The sequence below is a fragment of the Drosophila eugracilis genome, unplaced genomic scaffold, assembly GCF_018153835.1.
Source record: "Drosophila eugracilis isolate 14026-0451.02 unplaced genomic scaffold, ASM1815383v1 contig_90, whole genome shotgun sequence".
NCBI lineage: Eukaryota > Metazoa > Arthropoda > Insecta > Diptera > Drosophilidae > Drosophila > Drosophila eugracilis.
The window spans coordinates 10,863,223-10,880,465 of NW_024573812.1; the positions used below are offsets into that span (position 1 = coordinate 10,863,223).

A 17,243-nucleotide genomic window follows, 5' to 3' on the forward strand; every position below is an offset into this window, starting at 1 on the left:
AAGCTACTTTTCCAGTTAAATTGAATGCCTGAAAGTCTTAAAACCCACTCTTAGCATATTAAACTTAAGAACTTCAGGCTCTTAGTACTTAGTAAAGCTATTATATCCCATCTACAATATATACCCTCCACCATCTTCAGATATTTTTGGAATTCAAGCATTCCTACTAGACTATTTTGAAGAGAGATCCACTTTCAGTTGCAAAATGTTGACCCACAAGGCAACAGGAGCTGCGCTGCGTGAATTGCAAGCCTTATCCCCAGATCCCCCCTGTCAGCGCGCCAGGCATTTGCAATATTTATGCAACCAGGCGGAGGAGCAGCAGGCTCTCGAGTAATCCATCAAGCACCGTGGGCTTTCCCAGGTGAAGAGTGAGGGAGGAGCGAGTAGGTAAACGAGGACCAAAAACAAAAATGGTGACATTTTGCAAAGTGGGTTGGTTGCTTGCTTGGTTGCCTGCTCATACGCCATCAACCGTGCACACGCCCACTTTTCCGGAGACTCCCCATAAATTTTTTTTGTTACCATCACCTGGTAGTTGGCCCCATGTGCAGCAACAGGATTTATGTGCAAAGTGTGCAAATTCAAGAATATTTGCATACATCCCGACCCTATATGGATATTGCGCCGTTAAATGTTTGCCTAGCTGTTCTGGTATGGTTCGGTAATAGTGCTAATGCGGGAATCCTATATCGTTATCATTCGAAACTAATGTACACCGTAATCCCTACTCGATGCTGACAATGACGTTGCTGTTTGCGGAAGGGGGGACTACGACTACGACGACCAGCACTTAACTGCAATCCGTGTATATTATTCACATTTTTTATGCTCCTTCGCAGATGGCAGTGAAGCGTTAAGAAATCAACATCATTACCAACAAAAATTTAAAACCAAAAAACAAAAACAACATCAACATTAACATCAACAGCAACAAAAACAACATCAGCAGACATGCTCATCAAGTCGAGTACCGCAGCCAAGATGAGAAGTCGTCCCACCATCTCGTTTTCCTCTACACAAAAAGAAAATATAAAAATCAAACTAGAAAGGTTTCTTCTTCTACCCACAAGAAATAATCTTAATCCCCGTTTTGTTAGCATTATGTAATGCTTAAGCCAGCTTAGAAACTGCTTGCTTGATTCTGTAAGATTTCTCAGCTTACACGATTTACATACATTCCTTTGGTTTAAGATGTTTGTCAATTTAGATTTCTTTAGATTGGAATCTTCTTAAAATTTATTGTGTAAGAGTTCATGATTTTGATTTTAGAATTCGTATTTCGTCAACACTTCTTCGCCCAGTGTAGTAGGCGCTCACACACTCGACCGAAATTGAAATGCAGACGAAGCCAGAGATGGAACCGTGGCGTAACCCGTTGATTCCTCCTGCCTGCACTTCATTCAAACTTGGGAAAATATTTTAATTATTAATGTATACAACTGGGGTGGGTTCGGGTCGGGACAAGAGGCTTCTCCATTGGGAGCAGTAGCCGGAGTAGGAGTGGCAAAAGGGGCGAGATGAAGTTGGAAAAACCAGGATGCTATAGAAATGGGCAACGGATGCGCATGTGAATGATGCGGCTTGACGATTGGCACTGACTCTGGTTGGGTGGCTTCCTCCCTTCCATGTGGCTTGTGGCAAAATGGCATAATTTGGATGACCGAGTCGACAATTTTGAACGCCACGGCACATGGCGACCCCCAATGGTCCAGGTGGAGTCTCTGGAGCTGGCGCTGGCTCCTCCACCATTGGCAGTAGGGTAGCAGCAACTGCACTTAAATGCTAAATGAGTGCAAGTGCTGTTATTGTTAGCCAACTGAAGCGGGAGGCGGGAGGTGGGGATCTCGGGGAACTCTATGGATCCGGTGGATAGTGTGTATATATCGTGAGGGTAGCGTAGTAAACTTTAAGTGAGCACTAGCTGGGGCAGGATGCTGCCACTCCATCCGCATCCCGGCCCTGGCAACACTCGAGTCCTGCCGTAGAAATGTGGGTGGCACAGCTCGTCGTCGCACTAGTTGCAACGGAAGTTGCAGCTATTTAAATGTGTTGAAGAGCCTGGCCCGGCTAAATAGGCAGCCGGTAGAATAGCAGAACAGTTCACCAGTTGGCTGCCAGGAAGGCTGGCTGGCTTACCATCTAGTCAACCATCCGTACGATATGCTACTCCTACAGCCTGTACTCCTGGCCTCCCATCGTCGCCGTTGTAGTTTTTGTTGCTCGCGTTTTGCATGAGCTCATTATTGTCGTACTTGTTGTTGTTGTTGTTGTTGGTTAAGGACAGACTGCACTGAGTGAAATAAGGGGCTGCCATGGGGGAATTGCTAATGAGGAAGCTAACCATTAAATAGTTTTCTAATCAATATTTTAAAATATAGTTCCTACCGACTTACTTAAAGTAAAGATTAAAATGTAAACTTTTTAAAACAGTGAAAAAATAAGCTCAAATGTCCTGCCAATGTGCACCAAATACCTAATCGAAATATCAAATATAATCTTTAAAGGTTTTCAGGTTTCTTAATAGTTCAGATGTAACATAAACAATCAACCTGATCGTTTTTTTCTAATAACCATACCTATATTCTCTATTATAATAGTGTAATCACACTAAAGTAATGTAGTTTGAAAAAAAATAGGAGCTTTCTCCTTAAATCCCAGCCATTAATATCGCTCCCTTTTTCGTGCAGTGCGCTGTTGGGTTTTACTGCCACGCTCCATAATTAATTTCGCTCATGAATAATTTTTAATTAAATGTGCAAAAGCAGAAGGCTGAAGAAGGAAAAAAAGGCTGCACTAAAATAGCATTGAAAGGAGCAATGTGCCCTGCTTTTGTCATGACCCCTTTTTTCCAGAGCTGAGCTGGGAGCACTTCGAATCCTGCATGGCATTCATAATCAAATTGAACATAAATAAATAAGTATATAGTATACAAGAGGGGGAGTTGGGAGTTGGCAGAGACAGAAATCATAAAGTAGAGATGAAGTTGCCAGCCAAGTGGCTAGCCACAAGAGCTGTAGCATTAGCATCATCCTAGTCCGGAGAATCATGAGGAGAAAAGAAAATCAGCTACTTGAGGTAACAAAGTTTTCAAGTGCCCCGAGAACTGGAGAACTGTACGTGCATAAACGAGGCTGTTATCAACTGTCGTCCATTAGGCGTCCGCCACATCTCAACCCAACATGCATCATGTGCCGGAGTGCCGGCTGAATGCTCAATAAATTATATATGTAACATGCTTTTTATCAATTACTCGCACCTTCAAGCCGCCAGACGACCAACGACAGACGACAAGCTCCAGCAATGTCCATGGCAAATTGCGGGACAAAACGTAAAGTTGGCAACGGAGGTGAAGGCAAAGAGTTAAAGCCAGGCCAAGAATATCAGACCAGACCATGCCAGGCCCGACCAGACCAGACGACTATGCCAAGCCAACGAGCAGGAACTGCGAAAACTTGGTTGGCAGCAAATGCAATTCCACCAAGTAAATGGAGACGGCAGCTATCCGAGTCCAAAGGCGTTAACAAGTGTGGCAGCGAAAAGGGAGCTTGGCCAGCTCTGGGCTCCAGAAACTTTTCCATTAGGTTCGCCCTGCCTCGGTTTTTGTGAACACAGTCAAGCCTCTACAAATGGAAACGAACTCACTTGCTATATAAGAAATATATTTTGAAGTTTATCAATTGGATTAAATCAAATTTGTAATTGATAAGTTTCCTAATTTTTGAATATTTTGAAAATATTTAAGATTATTAAGGTAACAAAATGTACAAACATTTTTCCAAGCGACTTTTTCAAAGACAATCTCTGATTTAGTTCCATGGAAGTTTGTTATTTCATTTTATAATTATAAGACTCTAGCCCATCATTTGCATCACTGTCTGATGGCGTTTTCTACATCCTCAATCTCAGAGCCAGCTGCATAATATTCACAACTTATTCATTGTTTCGTCAATCAGGCGTTGACATGCCAGTTCCGCCCTAATGGCCAACACAAGGAGAGCAACAGGAGAGCGATGTGAATTGGAAAAGGAGAGAAGGAAAAGGTATTAAAAAAAACCCGAAGGTGAAGGAGGAGCACCTGCCACGAAAGCCAGCCAAAAGTTATTCAAGCAAAACTCCTCGAACAGACAACACTCAGGCAGGCAGAGGGAAAAGGCCAACCGAACAAAGCCAACGAAAGAAAGCAATTTTGTGAAAATTTAGGATGTGTTGTGGCGGGCAAAACTTTGGCCTCCTTCTCCAACTTTTTGCTCCTCAATGTTCTGCGCATTTTACATACAACACGAAGGAAACATGAGAACAACAAGCTCACGAAAAAAAGGTAGAGATAAAAATGCCAAGATACCAGAGGAGACCCAGCCAGGGATCCGCAAACCAAGCAGCAGCACCAGCAGCAGCAGCAGGCCAACCCAACCAAGCAGCCATCTAGACCCAGGAGTTCACTCATTTAAATTATCAACACGAAGAGGAAAAAAGGCGATTGGATGCAAGATGTTCTTCTGCTGGAGCGGAGAATGGAGAATCCTCCAGCGAATCCACTTAACTTCAAGTTAACACATATGCTTGGTTGCCTGCGTACGATAATAATAATCATGGTCTTCGTCCTCCCCGATGATCACCTTGATGATGAAGCTCTGGTTCTGGTTCTCCTCCGCTCTCTCTCTCTCTCTTGATGATGAAGTTTGGTTTTCTGTCTTCTTGATTTCGTTGTTGTTCTTCTCCTTTTTCCTTTCCAGTTTGCCAAATTGTTAATGGTTAACAAGGACGAGGACAGACTCTTCTCTTTTTGGCTGCAACCTGAGACTCCAGCAGAACCTTTTTGGGACTGCTGCTTGTTTTCAAATCTGATTTTTTACTTTTCGTTGCTAGGACAGTATATACAGAAGGAACTGATTTTGTTTTAAGCATATGGGAGGCTGCCTTAATTTAAGCAAGAAATTTATAATTAATGGAAGTGAAAAAACTTTCGTTAAATAATAACATTTAAGCTTGACATCATAGATGTCGACCATTCTTTTTAGTTTAGCACTTTTGAAGTTTGAAATAGACATCTATACTTTATTTAGTTTATATTTTCAACAAATAAAACATATTTTAGATAAATTTTTATTGGATTTTAATATCTAAGAAGCTTTACGTGGAGTGTTTATTTGTTTTTTGTCATTGTTTTCTTTATCTCTTAGTAAAAAACCATCTGTCTTGAAAGCTTAAGTATTCTCTCTTTGTATTTTTAACATTTGATTACTATCTTTTGTTTATTTTTTGTAGCTTCAGTTTTCAATTAAAAAGAAAATAAACCCGAACACAGAGCATAAGTGATTGTCCTGACAACCCTGAATAACTATTGTAAGTAAGCCTTCCCTGAAAAGTAGCAACGAGGCAGAATACAAAAAGAGCACAACCCTGGTTAATCTTGTTCCAGCATCCCTGACAGCTTTAAATTAAAACCGAAACCACTGACACGAAAATGTTCACACACCTACTTAAAATGTAATCGCCGCGTGCTGCGGAAAAAACGTGGCAAGAGTTGATGCTGATGATGATGATGATGATGATGATGATGAGGGATGAAGCTGCGGGATGACTGTCTGCTCACCCGATATGACAACTGGCCATTAACGTTAAAATAAATACGCTGTGATGGTCCAGGCAACGCCAATTGCCAACTAAAAGACTGGAACTTGGACGGATGGCAGCACCGCTACCATAATGATTATGTTGCTGAGCCAAAAACAGCGGGAAAGGGGAGAATGAGAAAAATCAACAAACCACAAATCGTATGAGCCCGGCGACGGATGCGGGAAAAATGCTAAATAATCTCTGTGGTGGAGCAAAAAACACACCAAAATGGAAATCAGCTTGTCCTGGCCCGATAATGTCCATGGAAAATTGTAAGTAGCCAGCAGCATGGCGAATTTTGATGGCATGTCCACTGAAGCGAACCGGAGAAACGGACAAACTGGACGAAAACCGAACCGAACTGAGCCGGCGAAACCAGCAGCAACAGAAACAGCAACTTAAAATGCATTAAAACTCGGCTCGCAGCATTAACATTTAAAAAGTTAAACATAAACATGACTGGCTGCATCCGGATCCACATCCTCATCAGAGCTCGCCCAGGCAGTTAACAAGCTGCCAGCCACCACTTGGTCAAAGCAACATTTAAGAGACCAGGAAAAACTGGGAAAGACAAGAACTTTAATCGTCTGTGAGAGTTTCTCGGGCAACTCAACTTCTACGAATATTAAACTAGTTTTCCAGATTAACTTTTCAAAGTCAAAGGATTTTTGTGTTCTGTTCTTAAAAATATCCGGAAATATATAGCTTTCTTATATTTTTTATTTATTATTATATTTTATGTTTATATTTCATTTTGAATTTCTAAAAATTTAAACTAATAAATAATAATTTAAACTTTATAAATATAGTGGTAAAACTGTAGGCAAAAATTATATGAAATCATAAGAGGGTCTTAAAATTATAACCGAAAGCCAGTGGCTAAAGTTTTGGCCCGCCTGCCTGCCAGACTTATGATTGTATTAAAATTTATGCCAAAAACAAAATACGCAGACCCGGAAAGGCAGCCTCATCATAAACACAGGCTGTGTAGTATAGCTGCTGAAGGATAAATCTGCAGCTCAGATCATCAGCCCATCCCAGCTCGTTGAAAATTGCCCACAGCCCGATGCTTCTTCAGTCCTTTTGCCCACTTATCGGGCAAACATCATCAACTTCATTCGACGGCGGCTCAAAAAAAAAAAACAACAACAACAACAACGAGTACGAGTATATAGTAGAACACTCTGCAGATGCATTTGTGGGCTGAAGCTATATGGATATAGCCGCCAGTCGAAGCCAAAAGTGGAAATTGCAATTGTGCCCGAAAAAGGGGCCGAGAGCATTTTGCTCAGCCATTGTTTTGCCACCGCTGTTGGCTGGCTGGCGAGGCCTCATGTTTTATTTAAAAAAATCCTCAACATTATATTACAATGGGCGGTGGACGGATGCGACGATCTTTCCATTTGCTTGATGGAATGGAGCATTTAAATATTATGCAGATGGATATCCCTGTTCAACCCCAAACTGGATTTTCCTTTCTTTTCCGAGGTGTATATTTGTATGAGTGTATGTTGCTAGCCATCACGAACAAAAAACGCAGAAGAAGACGACGTGCCGGGCCAAATAAAAAATACTGAGGAATAACAAAAAATAAAACAACAAAAAAAAAAAAATGAAGTAATGAACTTTATTTTCTCTCAACTCGTTAGCATCAACACCCATTTTCCCCCGCCCCCAAAAACAAAATCCCCTGCGAAACGCCATTAACTCGCACAGCATGCAATTTGCACGTTCGGAAGGGAAAGACTTGCCAAAATTCAACTCGTTCGAGCTTTGGGGGAGCAGAGCAGCCAAAAGAAGAAGCTGGCCACGCTAAAGCTACACTGGAAATAAAGTAAGGCTAAATTGGAACGGGAATGTTTCATAGAACGCAACTTCCTTTCAAAAGTAAGACTTAAGACACTGTAAAACGATTATTTTTTTACTTTGCGGAATAGAAGAACTCTATAGACATACTGCTTGATATCCTTTATCAAATGATTTTACATTTGGGGATGGTTAAAAGATAACGATCCCATAATTCCATTCATTTCGATTAGTGTGCTTTAAATCATTTACTAAAAGGAGTAGTAGACTCTAAAAGATGTGATTTAAATTAAAGATTAATAAAAAAAAATATAAAACAACGAGCTTAAACTTCCTAAAAATTCTGAATCTTAAGTTAAGAAAAAAACCAACTACACCTCAGAAGTGTCAAGTGAATCAAGTCTATAAATTATTTTGAACTTTTTTTAAAGATCTTTATAATAATACCTTTTTCAAAATGCAAAAACACCATTAAATTAACTTTGCTTAACTTTTTAAAACCCCTATTTCTTTCTCTGTACAGCCACAGCAACAGAAAGCATTCCTCAAATTGGTGCCATGCTGAAAGAGATAGCTAGTTGACAAAAGGAAGAGAGGGGTTAAGGGAGGGCCCAGCAGAAGCGTTGTGGTAGGAATCGTGCCAAAACTGTTGAAAATGTTGCACAAACGATTGGGTTTGTTATCTTTTCCAAACGGAAAACGTGCTGTGGCCCCAACAGAAAACAGAAAAACGGAAGAAAAAATACACACACACACACACACAGACAGACGACACAACATGAAAAAGGCGCAGACATGCAGCAAACTCTTGCGGGGCCACAAAGATGCTGGGATGCAGTTGCACAGAGTTGGGAGTCAGAACAAGGTACATCTATCAGCCAAATCGGAGGCGGAGGCGTTCTTCTCCTCTTTTTTTTGAGAATATTTCCTTAGCTCATTGGTTAGTCGCCGGAGGGTTAAGGGGCCAAAGACTCGAGTGGGCCAAGAGCTCGTTGAAGGAGATTTGGTTCTGGAAATGACAGTGGCCCAAAAGCAAATCGTCGTCGTTCACTATGGTCGGGCGGTAGAAGGGGGCCTTCAGTTTATTTGAGGTGTGGAGAGGTCAGCTGCTGCTGCTTTGCCTAGCTTGGGATTGGGATTTGGATTGGGGTTCCTAACCATCAGCCTTTGGGCCATAGAAATTTGCATCAATTTCGAGTCAAGGAAGACGAACTTCAATTTCAACAAGAGACTCCTCCAAGTGCTTCTTGGCATATCTAAGAGGAATTGTTATGGCTTGTGAATGGTCGATCGACAGGGCCAATTATCATTTTGAGTGGGAAATTATGGGGCACACCTTCTGTTGAGGTATTTTTATAGTCTGTTTTAAGTATCTTATTTAAAACTTAACAAAATAATAACTTTAGCTTGATTATTATGGTTTCATTTTCAATCTGTTATGTTTATTAAATCTCTAATTAAATCTGGAATATTAATCTCTAACCCTTTTTCCATTTGGTGCTGCGATTTCAGCTTGACCCAATTTAAATATGAAAAGTTTTTCCCACACGAAAGCCATTTTAAATTAGATTTAGTTACCAACAAGTTTCCATGAAAATTTTGTCAAAAGTTCGAAGAATTTAAGCATTTTTCCCAACTATTTTTCATATTTTAATTAAAACTTAGTTAAGCACTTTTTCGCATATTTTGTGATGATATAAACGTTCTAAAAAATCATTGTACGAGAGCTTAGTTAAAGCGCTTACACGTAAGAACTTCCTAATTAAATACTTGTGCCAAATACGTGCCAACGATGGCGAGAGCGAAATGCAAGCGCAGCTCCTGCAGTTCCGAGGACGAGTTCCGATACGGATATGGATGCGACGAGGGACAAGCCTAGTCAGCGAATAAAGTGCTGCATCATTATCAGGATGTACAGGGTTGATGGGGCTGCGTTGGCTGGGGGTTTGGGCCGTCGAGGAAACACTGTACCCACATGTCAGCAGGCAGCAGTAAGCGCTGGTGGGGAATGGGCACTGACAAGCACATGACCATGCTCAATGTTTCTGTTCAGTACAGTACGGCTGTGCTCTGTTCTGTTCTCATGGCTATGGCACACTCACTCATAATCAAGCTGAGGTGGAAGGTAGAAAATGGAGGCGGCCCCGCCCACACAGCCAGCGATGGCACGACTGGGGCCACCACCATTCATATTATGATAACGATGTGGGTTGGTCAGAGGAACAGCAACAGCAGCAGCGGCAAAATCAGCAGAAGCACCGAAGCCACAACAGCAGCATCAGCACACTGACAAAAAATAGTTTTTTGTCGAAAGGGAAAAATTATTGTAATAATATAAAGTGTCATATATAATAAGAACAACATCCCATTCTATAAATATAAAAACAGATGGTAGAAAATAGTCCTAAAAACTAGATCATCCAGAATTAAGGAATAGATCTAGCCGTAGTAAAACAGGACCCTCAATTCATAATTCTATCAACTAATTAGCTAAGCCCTGCTATAATATATTGTTTTTTCACCCAAACCAGTATGTTGATCTCAATTATTCCCAGTTTACTGGCACCCTCCAACGCTAAAGCAATCTTGGTTGGAAAATATCGTGTTAATATTTTCTGCAGCTCTTGCTGCCCCCACCAACCCCGTTCCTGCCCTAGCCCCAGCTCCATTCCCCAGCTACAGCTACAGCTCTTGCCCCTCCTTCGCCCCTTTGGACCACTACGCCATCCAGCCAGCATCCGTTAATTTTATGGCAATATGCCTCGTTCGTCCGCCGTACACGAGCATAGTTGTAGTGCAGTAGTTGTAGTTGCTGCACTCAAGTGTTGCCCATCAAGATTGCGGGGCTGTGTGCCTCGCTGGCTATGAATTGCAGCCCATTGGGGGTAGGACAGGGGGCCGGAGCAGGTAAGCCATGTAGTTGCAGAGCTCGGCAAAAAAAACTTGTAAATTTAATATTCTTGCGCGCCAGCTTGATGATTTAAATTAATTTGCAGCCAGCTGAGCGGGAGCTCATTATATTCATTATGCCGCGGTATATATGTATGTATTATATATATATATACGCAGAATTATCGATAACGTTAACAAGCCTGCATAAAGCCTTGTCATATCTTTGTATCAAAAGCTTATCAAATACATGTTTGTATCCCATTTAAACTGCATAAACTGTCTTTATGCTTATTATAAGTAGTTTCCATTTTAAAAAGATGTTTTTAGTAGTACAGTATTATGGAACTTGCATAAATATTATCTTAAATCAGTGTATTATATATTTTGTAGTACTTAATAAAAACGACTTTCGATATCGTTTACCTTATTACTGTAAAAAACATGTATACATATCGTTATTTTTGTACCTATTATCTACAGAAAGATAACCATAAACGTTTACGAAAGATATCCACCAGAGTTTACAAATTCCCGATGAATCTAAATCAGCCTTTAATAGAAAACTCCAAGTATTGGTGACAACCCCTATTCGTCCTCCAGCGAATGTCAACCCCTGTTTTCCAATAACAAATTAATCCCAACAGTTTCACCAAATCGTGGTTTGTTTTAATTAAATTCCTAATACCGCCCGAGGCTCTATAACAGATAGCTAGATAACGGGGCCATACCGTACGGTAAACAAAGACAACCCCACCCGGCTGCCTAAATATTTGCCTATTTAAAAAAGCAAGGAAACACAACTGCGATAAAATAAGTTTGTTAAATAGAAGTAAGTCGTAATGGAACTACATATAAAACTCGTACATCCGCAGTGATTGCACGGCCTATAATGCAAGTTCAATATTGAGTTTGCAGCAAATAAAAAAAGGCAATATGTTAATGCGGATGAAGTCTTGAGCGGACTGCTGTCGCTGTCTGACAGGCATACAAAATGAGTAGCATCCACATACAAGTTCGTTCAGGGAGCGAGGCAACAAACAAATTGACATTCAATTAGTTACCAGCAAGTCGTCCGGGGCGTCCTCCAGAGCCCATCACTACCAGCCCCATTTCCCATTCCCATTCCCAGTCCCTCTCTAAAGCTGTCAGAAGCAAACATTGTGCAAAATAAAAATTTGTACACATGTACAAATAAACCAACTACAAGTTCGAGAGCCCTGGAATTGGAAAATACAAAACAAAAAGAGGAGGAAAATGTATACCTACAGCAGTAGCTGTAGCAGTACAGCCGAGAGACTGCCAATTGAGACGACTGGGTCTACACCACTTGTGGCCATTAGCACCGCATGGCAGATGGAATTGATTTATATTGAATTATTGAACTGCCTGCCGCGGCCCAAGTACCAAGTATTTGTACACTGATTGAAGTGAATTGGAATTGAACATTTTTTTGTACAGCGAGCGCGAAACTGACATCGAGATTTACTTTTGCTTAATTGCCACATACAGTCCAAAGTCTGGGCCATGTATGGATTTATGTGTTGGCCCGGGCCGGGACTGTCTGCCTAGCTTGGTTATAAATTACAGCATAAATTATCCCGAGCTTCAGTCTTGGGTGTTGTAAAAGTAAATTTCCAAGCAGGAGAGCAGCCAGTTTGCTGGCAGACAAATCACCTTTGCAATTGGCCCCCTCTTTTTTGCCTTGGCCCCAAACATACATCTGCATCTGCAACTCCATCTTCATGTCTTCCTTCGGCCAAAAGAACTGCCTCCAACCACCGATGGATGGTCAAGTTTTGCAAATTGATATTTTATTGCCATTTACTTTTTGCCTTAGCCCCGTTGTGGTTGTTGTGGCTGCTGCGATTGCCAATTGCCATGGTAATTTATAAACCAATTTTGGATTTATGATGGCCAAAGGAAAGTGCCGGCTAACTAATTGCTCTGTCACCGATGAAGGCAAATATTAAACTCATCCAAACATTACAAATTCATTTGCAAATACTCAAGTCATCTTTAAGGGCATTAGTTTTAAGACGCTTCAAAGGTTTTTATGTTGAGTGTAACACGATAACTATCAAGTGTATGTTTACGCAACTTCAAATATACTTCAAATATTCATGTTTTCTAACAAGCGTGTCTACATTATGACTGACCTAATGGGTGTTTTATGCCTCCAGTTTAATATCCGCAAAGTTTTCTATCTCCAACACTCATGTTAATTTGTTTCAAATTTATGATTCCCACATTTAGCATAACAAAAGTGGAAAATCCTAGACAAGTCCAACTATCTAAACTAGTTGCTTTTGAATTTTATTCATACTTTAGATTTTTATTAGTTCCTTTTGTAGGCGAGAGAGCTTTGCTTTTCACATGCAAATAAATCGGCAACAATGTTTGCATTCAGTTGACAAATTTAGCATTTATAATGGAGTCTTGCGGGCTACCATCTTAGCCTCTTTTTTCAGAGATTACTTTGGTGGCCCTATCCATGCCATTTGATTCCATTTTAATTATTATACTCGCTTGTTACCCCCTACACGCTTTTATTTATACAAATTCTTTACGCTCTCTGTTGTTGTCTTGTTTGGGCTTTTGTTTAGGGACAAAGCCAGATACACAAACGAGCTTCAGCTTCGGCTTTGGCTTTGGATTTGGCCATAAAACAGCTTGTTGTGTGGCGAGTGCGACTGCCTCGAGGCGTTTTGTGGGCACTGCCCACAAAAAAAACGAAAAAAAAAAAAACAAAACTGAAAAACCAAAAACCCAAACACAAACCCAAAACCCAACTCTAAGATCTTTTGGTTAGGGCGGGAGAGATATAACCTCTTGGGTTGGCCACTGGCGTAGTCCAAGCTCGTGAACAGCTGGGGGAACTCAGGTAGCGCACAGGTAACTCTGGAAAAACGAAGAGAGCAAACAAGCCGTGTCTCAAAAACAAGCTAAGCTAACCGATGGTAAAAGGAAGAGGTATCTTTACAGAGAGAACAATTAGTTAAGTCGTGATTTGATACCAAGAAGGGTTGAATACCTAATATTATTATCTTTTACCAGAAATGCTATCATAATTTTGTTTTTATTTTTCTTAATTTGTTGTGAAATGAATTGGAAGTTTAAAAGAGTAGTAAATGAATGTATCACCGTTATTTATCAAAAGATCCTTTAATAAAATTCGAAATTAGGTTTAGTTTAGTTTCCTTATATTTTTTCTCAGTGCATATACAAAAACAAGCCATGAAGGCATCTTTTGGACTCGTTAGGGACTTGAAATCTGTGGCTCTCGATAAATTTTGGCCATAATCTCGATAATGATTATGTTTGCATTGTTGTTCGTTGCCTGCTTTTTTTACCTTTTGTTTTAAAGATATTTTTGTTTTGTTTTGGAGCTCTCTCCCTATATCTCTCTCTCATGTAATCTGAGCTTATGTGATAATGAAGTTGTTGTCTACTGGTGTAAAATTACTTTGAAGAAATATCCCAAAAGTTCTTTATTTTCCACCTTTTTTGGGTTGAAATTTTGCTTTATACTCCCTGCCCCAGCTCATATATCAGCATAATGAAGTTCGACATTAATGGCGCAAACGCAACAGGTTATTTACTGTTAGCTGATTTGTTTAAATCTCGTCGAATGAGCTCTTTTGTATTTAAATGCTCGCGTCTTAGTCGCAAAACGTGTTTTTGTCTCGCTTTTAGTGGAGTGGAGTTGAGTTGACTCGACTTGACACCTTCTGCTATGCATATTAACCGCCTGTCCGTTGTCAAGTTTGAGGTGTCATAAGCGAAATTTATACATTGATCTTATTTGAAGGGGAGTTACCAAAGTGTGGATGTGCTATATACAAATTGTTCACAATATTTACCTAACTTTTTCCTTGAAAGTTTAATGTACGTCATATTAGCAATCAAACCTTTTCCAATTTATAAAAGGTTGTGCCCAGAACCCATTAAATAATATATCCCCAAGAAGCATCCTAAAAATTAGCTAACTTTTCTTAATAACCAATAAATATTGCCAAAAAATATTTTACCATCAAAATCAATTTTTCAATGACAATCCACTCAAATCACATTCCATCTTGAATTCCTTCCACTATATCAACGTTATCCCTCCACAGTCAAGAAGGCAAATAGCCTGCTGTCAACAGCCAATCGAATGGCCAAGTGGAAACGGAAACTTGTGGGAGCAGCCACACATCAACACACCCGGCTAACTATGCTGTTTGCACCCAGTGCAGGCATGAATGCAAAATTAGTCAAGCGCGCAACTGCATTTACCGTGAAGGTGAGCGAGTGAGTGATACATGCAAGCATAGGCACCTCTCTTCCCTCCCCTCACCACCTCTCCCATCGAGGCAATTCAATTTCAATATGCGGCAAATTATAACAATTGCCACGATCCAGCTGAGGAACACACGCACCCTGGCAGCTGTGGTTGATTGCTGAACTGAATCGGAGGAGGTGTCCAGGTTCAGGAGCTGAAGTACACTGGCCAACAGGCCATGGAGTTATTGTAAAACAAATTGGTATTTAGGATGAAATATCAACTAATTAAATGACGAACTTTATTGTTTTTTATACCCGTTTCTCGTAGAGAAAAGGGCTATATTAGATTCGTTGAAAGGTATGTAACAGGTAGAAGGAAGCCTTTCCGACCCTATAAAGTATATATGTATCAATATATAAATATATATATCAATAGCCGAGTCGGTTAAGCCGTGTCCGTCTGTCCGTCCGTCGGTCCATCTGTCTGTCCGACTGACCGTCTGTTCGTATGAACGGTGATATCTCAGGAACTATAAGAGAAACAAAGTTGAGATTTAGCATGAAGATTCTTGAGGTCCCTACGCAGCGCAAGTTTTTCAGCAGCCTGCCACGCCCCCTCTCAATGTTTTAAAATTGTGTAAGACAGTAACAGGTATCTTATATTCTAGGCACTCGGCTATGTCGTTTCTTCTTGATTTTATATAGATTTTTTGTGGAGTTTTCCAGGACTAGAATGTATAAAGAGGTGGCATTTGAGTTTGTTTATCTAAATTAACGTATAAAAATCTTACTACGGAGGCAGGCTAATATGATTTTTATAGCCAAATAATGATGCTTTAGCTCTAGTATATAGATCTCTATCAAGTTTTTAAAAATATTAAATATTATAACAAAATTATTATATATTATAGGAACTAGCGCTCTCTCGCTTTTGATTCTCGATTCGTGGTTTTTTTTATTATGTTCTACTTTCTTCATGTTGGGTCTAAAGACCTTTCTAAAAATTTAAAATAATAAAAATATTAACTTTTTACGAACATACGAGGTGTGTTCAAAAAGTAAGGTGACTTTTCAAATTTCTCGGGCAACATATTTTCGATTATCGATTTTTGTTTTGTTATATTGGTACACTCTTCCCTAACATCTGTACCAAGTTTCAATGGAACATCCTCTTTGTTTGGTTGTGGAGGCGTAAGTTACAAGTTGTTTTGCGAGCTCGGCGTTTTTTGCTATCGAAAATATGGATCAAAGGATTTGCATCAAATTTTGTGTAAAAATAAAATTAAGTGCTCTGAAACACTTGAAATGTTGACAGTGGCATACGGTGAAACTGTTCTGAGTAAAAAAAATGTGTACAAGTGGTACAAACTCATCCAAGATGGCCGGAAGATGCCAATGACCAGCCTCGCTCTGGACGCCCAAGCACGTCAACAACTGATGAAAACGTTCAAGCAGTGACGAAAATTGTTTTGGAAAATCGTCGAATCACTATCGGAAGTTGCTGAAGATGTCGGTATATCGCTTGGCTCGTGCCATGAAATTTTTTCAAACGTTTTGGTATGAGTCGTGTGTCAGCGAAGTTTGTTCCGAAATTGCTGAATTTTGAGCAAAAGAACCGTCGCATGAGCATCGCTCAAGAGCTGTTGAATGACGTCAACGACGACCCAGATTTACTCAGGGTCATAACTGGTGACGAATCATGGGTATATGGTTATGATATCGAAACCAAAGCCCAATCGTCCCAATGGAAGAGCCCAGACGAGCCAAGACCGAAAAGCAAAAATCGCCGAGCTCGCAAAATAACTTGTACTTTACGCCTCTCACAACCAAACAAAAGAGGATGTTCCATTGAAACTTGGTACAGATGTTAGGGAAGAGTGTACCAATATAACAAAACAAAAAAAACGATAATCGAAAATATGTTGCCCGAGAAATTTGAAAAGTCACCTTACTTTTTGAACACACCTCGTATATATACGTACGTATATATCTGATTACAGATTACAGAATTAAAATAAAAACTTTTCCCTTGGCATTAAAAGTTTGTTAACCAGTGTAATTCGTTGGCAGTACCAAAGTTATTACGCATACCAAGCTGTAGTCGTGGAAATTGTTATAGCTTTTCTTGTTGCTGCACAAAAATGGCTGCAAATTGTTGAAAATTGCCGAGACTCTGATGGAAGATGAGGGGACAAACCGCAATCTGGTGGATACATATATATATATGTATATAAATATGTAATATATATTCATATGCTTTTGTCCAGGTATGCCATAGTGACATGCCAATGGAGATGAATCGCTCACAGCTATGGTTATGTGCCGCCTGTTGCATGTGGCCGTGGCAATTTAGTATCTTAACACGTTACAAATAAATGTCATTATTAAGATGACATGGCATACCACAGCCTCGACTCTTTCATGCCAGACACACATCTTGTGTGACAGAGTAAGAGGAAGCTTTATATATATATATATATATGTATATATCATATATGTATACTTAAAGAGGAAGTCATCGTTGAGAAAGAGAAAGGAGCGGATGCTACATCGTTGGCTGTTAATTAGCATGCTTGGACCATAAGGGAGAAATTAAACACAAACGGCGAACAATTTGTATATCAACGCATTAGAGAATGATTTGTGTTGTTGCAACCGTATGT

At 40.1% G+C, this 17,243-nt stretch overlaps 1 protein-coding gene across 1 annotated transcript in view; it reads right to left on the bottom strand.

Annotated features, from left to right (window-relative positions):
- Nucleotides 1-17,243, bottom strand: part of LOC108114892 (low-density lipoprotein receptor-related protein 6) — a 32,634-nt gene that overhangs the window by 6,674 nt on the left and 8,717 nt on the right.